This window comes from Parasteatoda tepidariorum, chromosome 6 (genome assembly GCF_043381705.1).
Source record: "Parasteatoda tepidariorum isolate YZ-2023 chromosome 6, CAS_Ptep_4.0, whole genome shotgun sequence".
Taxonomy (NCBI): Eukaryota; Metazoa; Arthropoda; class Arachnida; order Araneae; family Theridiidae; genus Parasteatoda; species Parasteatoda tepidariorum.
The window spans coordinates 44,224,683-44,230,682 of NC_092209.1; positions in this window are offsets into that span (position 1 = coordinate 44,224,683).

Genomic DNA, 6,000 nt, shown 5'->3' on the forward strand with positions numbered 1-6,000 from the left:
ATGGACATTTTATTTTTATTTCAAATAAATGGCTAATTAATTAGGGAACAGAAAAAGCTGTCGCCTTTTAAAAATTTAATTTGTTTCTATATTTTCACATGTACAACACGATGTGGGATTCGGAAATGCGCTACAGATTGCTTTTAACATTGTTTTTGAAAACAGACATTGACATTGTTTTTGAAAACAGACATTGATATTGTTTATGAAAACGGATATTGACATTGTTTTTGAAATCAATCGATGGAATTTATTATGTTAAAAATAATGCATTTTAATAACTTAAACTGATATCTGCCCAAAACTAACTGTTCTATTTTCTCGAAATAGAATATTTTTTAATACAGGTTCAAACATCGAGATATTAATATAATCCCATTTCATTTTTATCATATTTTGTCCCGAAATTATTTTTAAATGAACATTGCTGTCCTGTTTTTCATGTAGTTCATTCTACATTTCTTTTCGATAGACTCATTCGTTCTTGACATTCGAAAATCGAACGTTCTTATATGAAATCAATTTTGGGCGAACTATTCTTTTTGAAAGCATTCCTTCAATTGCACGTTTTGGAGGGTAAAAAAATAAATAAAAATAAGGAAGTGACATTTTGAAATGGCAGGGACCGAAGGTAGGGGGTGAGGGGCTGGTGTAGAAGAAAAATGGTGGATAGTTCGAATAATCAATGAAGTGCAGGTGTCGTGCTGTAGGCAAGCGATTTAAATTTTAGGTGCCTCAGCTTGTACCCCAGGTTTTTCGTAATGAATAGGATTTGCAGCCGATGATGTAAAAAAGAAGAAACGCAGATGGGGACAGGCCTGAAAATCACGCCTTAAAATGTTATTATTATTTTTTTTCCGAATGTTTTCTTTCGATTAAATGTCAGAACGTTGAGCTCTACTTACTTCTCCTAGGGAATTTTTTATCAGATTGAAGTATACGAAAAAAAAAGTTAGTATGGTTTTGATGGGAAGATAATCTAAGGAGTCTACTATCTATCTATTTATTTATCTATCTATCTATATATATATAGCATAATAAATAAGTCACGATTTATTGATGATTTAATTATATTTAATTTTCAAGATTATACTATTTTCATTAAATAATATTTACCCCGAGGAATTAAGAATTAATCTTGCTTCGTAATCATGATGATAATATTAAATTCAATTTTTTGGATTTGGGTAATATAAAAGAAGAAAATATCTGCTTTTTTGATTTATACGATAAAAGAAATTATTTTAATTTTAATATAAATGAGCTAATTACTTGGAATTCTAATGCTTGTAAGAACATCTATTTAAATACCATTTTTAATCAAATGAATAGAATTAAAAGAATATGTAGTAATGCTTAATTATCCAAAAACAAATAGAAAAACTGTTTCAAAATTTGATTAAAAAAAAAAAAAATGGATTCCCAACTAAAGTAATTAAATTCTATATAAAATTATTGAGTTAATTTTATATTATTGTAAATAAATTTACTAAAAAACTTCTTTGTACGATATAGCGATCTCAAGTTATAACGTTCATTTTCGGTTGGACCACAATGGCCGTTATATCGAGCATCGTCTGCATAACCCGGGTTATAAGGAAAATCCTCTCCAAACGCAAATTTTCGTTCCTTCCGTTTTGACTCAGAAGTTTTCTTTTTCACAACCACAAACAATTAACAAATCAGTTAATTAGTTGAATAGGGAGAGCTATATTCACTATGTGGAATTTTTCCTCATCGATAATAAAATAAAACAATAAAATATTTATATAGTAGAGCCCGTACGTAACAATTCAGAAAACAGAAACATATTCGTTTAATCCGGTCGCTACCGAATTCAAAGTTAGAACAAAAAAATTAAACCCTAAATTATTAAAAAAAACTTCTTACGTAAATTGCTTCCAGATTCCTTAATAAAGAAGTGAAAAAAAATATTTTGCTAATTGATTGTTGTTTGATTTACTTTTGATCTTCTTTTTCTTTTAATTTTCGTCTATAGAAGAAAATCCATTTTGTTTTTGCAACTTTTTTCTCCCCTATTTAGGAGTTTTTTAATTTCGGCTTTTTCTTTTATGAATTAGACTTTTAAAAAGGTGAATAAGGAGCAGGCTTTAATTCAATGAGATTCTTTTCTTACATGAGACTTAAAAAATAGAAATACTTCTTCTGCCGCTCAGTTACTTCTTGATGAAATTTCCTCAAAACTCTTTTTTTACCATTCTGAAACGAGACAATGTCTATTCTAGCTGGTATTACCCCTTTCTCTGAAGATTGCGCCCATTGTCGAGAGCTTTGAAACAAATGATTCAACTATTTTATTAATTATTTTACTCACTAAATAAAGAAAAAAATTATTGCTAAAAGTGTATATTCTAATAAATTTATAAAAAAAATCCCAACCCATGTGATCAGCGGCAGCCAATTAAAATCGTAAGCGGCACAAAGGTCTTAAGGAAAAGAATCGAGCTACTTTATCTAAGTATCCCAAGCTTTAGCTACTACTATGTAAATAATCCTAACATCCAGGTACTGGGGTGCACACGCTTTTTTATGTTGGTTAGAGCATCCGTCTACGAGCCCAATGGTCCTGGGTTTGAATCCTGTCGGCAACCAACGAATTTCCCTGTCATACTCTCTGTTGCGGCATCAATGGACAGTTAGTTTAAATAATTGTTTTAAATCGTCTACCAACTCTTGTAAATATAATAACTGCAACTCGGACTCGCTGCTAGGCAACCCAAAAGATTTTCCTTATTTTTCTTGTTATTAATGTTTTATTTATCGTCTGCGTATGTCAGTGGAAATAAAAGAATACAATCGTTGTATGGTGACTTCATACGCTCGAACACGCAACGCAACTACCTCACTCTTCGACAGATGGCAACACTGCTCTTCGCCTTAAATCCACAAAAAAATTGCCTGTGTCCACAGCGTCTGCACTGGGACGGTGATTTTATACACGACCACGCTGCTCTCTAGTCTCGAGCAACATTCTGAACTCACGGTTGACGAGTTAGATTTCTTATTATCTGGAGGTAGAGTGTGCTGCTGCCGCTGCCACTACATAAAGCTTCCTTACTCAACCTAGACTGGGGTGTCAACCCTTTTCTATGGTGGTTGGAGCATCCAACCACGATCACAGAGGTCCCAGGTTCGAATCCTGCCGGTAGCCAACAAACATCTCTCAAATTGTCCTTCACACTTCTCATTCATTATGACATATGAATCGATTTAATTTAGCAAATATTTCAGTTGGGAAAAACGAGTTTTCTTCATTATTATAATATATACTCGGTTTTATCGGAAAGGGATTTTATTAGATCAAACCGGGTTTTACTGCACTCGCAAAAAATAATTTATTTAAATTTTAAAACTTAAAAAGTATTTTTTTTTAAACATTGAATAACATTTATTTTTTGAAATAAAGGGCTATTTTCTTTCAACTAAAAATGTAAGTAAATTTATTCTCGTTGTTGCAAATAAAAAAAGGAAAAGAAAAATTAATATAACCCACTTTTGTCCTATTTTCCTCTACTTAAAGATAACATTAAAATAAGAGTGTTAAGAACATTAGAAACTAAATTTAATGGAAAAATAAGCACAAGAAAAAGCACTAGGCAATAAAATAGGGAAGTTAAAAGTGCACCTATAAGACATCTTAAGACATACAGGCTGTTTAAAATTAGAAGGACGGTTTTCGAACACGAATGCAGTTCAAAATAAGAGAACAATCCTTACAGAAAATTCAAGTGACAAGTCATAATTCCACCCCCACCCCCTTGTAATGTACCTAGTTCTAGAATTCCTCGATAGATGACGCTGCAAGTCCTTTATTGCTTTTTTCGTTTTTTCCTCTTCGTTCTGATGCATGTAAATTTCATTTTCGGAGTACGATACATGGCTGTGGACATTTCAAAAAAGAATGTATAGTGATTTTCCTTTAATGGAACATTATGATCTGGTTTTCATTTATTGTTTCTTGCTTTACGGGTTTACATTCCAATGTGGGCTGATCGTAAGATATGGTCCCCAGTTGACCAGATAAGTGACCACTTTGTAAGGGGACCGAGGGTACGCGATTCCAACGTAAAGTGCACGACCTCGCGCAGATCGTCAGTCCACGGAAGAGGGAAAGCCGTTCCTTTTGCTGAATATCAAAATTGTGATGGCATGTCCTCGGATCATCCTCAGGGATGTTTCTCAATAGACCATTACGCAGCTCTAGGGAGACGTAAATAAACTAATACTACTGTTTTACTACTTGGAGCCATCTGTTAGAACATTTTTTTAAAACTAAAAACAAACAAAAAAATCTGAGGAGAAAAAATTATGCCGTGTTACATAAATTTGTTGCAAAACTGTTTTCTTGTAGTATTTTTTCTTAAAATTTAATACAGACTAAAATTTAGGGTTTTAGGTAGGGCCGGGGTAGACTGATTGGTAGAGAGTTGGGACCATTTCCAAGTGTTCGTGAGTTCGATCTCATCCGGCCGAAGATTTTCCATGTACTCGTTAAGTCGTATTTTTGGCCATAGATGGAGCCAATGAAAAACAAGAAATGCTGTTTCTGTGCCTTAAATCCGCTTGGTTTCACCAAACTGGTCTGCTGGTATTTGCTAATTGCCATTAGAGACTACAACAACAACAACGGGCTTTTATGCAGTTATATATCTTATGCTATTTTAGTAATGTTTTGTAGACATTTGAAATAACGCTTTCTAACAGAAAAAATGCTTTTTTTTATAACTGTTATGAATTTGCAATAAAGCAGTTTTTTAAAAAATGAAAAGCTTTGCGACCGAATATTTTAAAGATTAAAAAGTTACTCCAACTTTAAATTGTTTGGAATAACCAAAAAATTCAGAATTGTTCATCGATTAAATTTTAATAATTTGTATCTAACGGGAAAAAATTTCACAAAATTCGCACCTTTTTAAAATGTTTGTCTTTTTATTTTTTATTATTTATTCATTTTTTTAAATATGCAAGCTATTTGTATATTTTTATGACTAACGGCAAGTTTTTTTCAAGAAGATAATTACGTACCTTAAAATTAGAGATTTGCTCCGAATTTAAGGCACTCGAACTATCATATACTATTTATATATATATATATANATATATATATATTAAAACATGGAGAAAATATGAAAAAAGATGTGACGATTTTGTTAAAAAGAAAAATCTTAGAAAATTTAAAAAAAAAATATTCACAAATTTAAAAAAAGAACGATATAATCTCGTCATCAGCTCACACCATTATATCCGAAAAAAGTACTTTCTAATATTTATTACAGCCAAAAACGAAGAATAAAGCTCAAACTGTAATATATAAAGCGAGTAGCGAATTCAAATGTACTCATACTCACCGGTTTTTTTTTTAAAGCTGATAAAAAACGGGTTCGAAGTGAGTTCGCCAAATTACAAATTATGAAAGTAGAAACGTAAATGGATGATGATGAAATCAACTTACGGCGCGTTCTTACTGAAAAACACAGAAGCGCGTTTAATTTGTTAGTTACCTTGTATAGGCCCGAATCTGCGTGCACTCAAGGTTATATTATTATACTGAATAATTCAACATTTACAATATTTTAAATAACAATATAATTATTCAAAATATTTTCGAGTATACCCGGATAAAGAGAATAACGACTATCTTGAGTGAAATTTTAATGAATCCATATTTATTTTAGCCAACTATTTTTAAAACTACTAAAAAAAATAGCATCTTATTATAAATTTAATAACTAAATTTTCTATACACCTTATTGTGTCACTAAAATTTTAAAGTTTTTTTCAGTTGCTTTCTTTCAGAAAACTTTTTTCCCCTTCCTTGTTCTTTCGTGGAGCAACTTCGGGAAAGCTTTCCTGAATTGGAACTCATGGTTTTCCCGAACAGGAGGATCCACTACCCCCTTGCCTTTCAATTTTTGAGAAGAAAATCTCACCTGCGCACGTGGCGGCTTTCGGCTTAACAAGAAAACTAAGCAGGAGCAA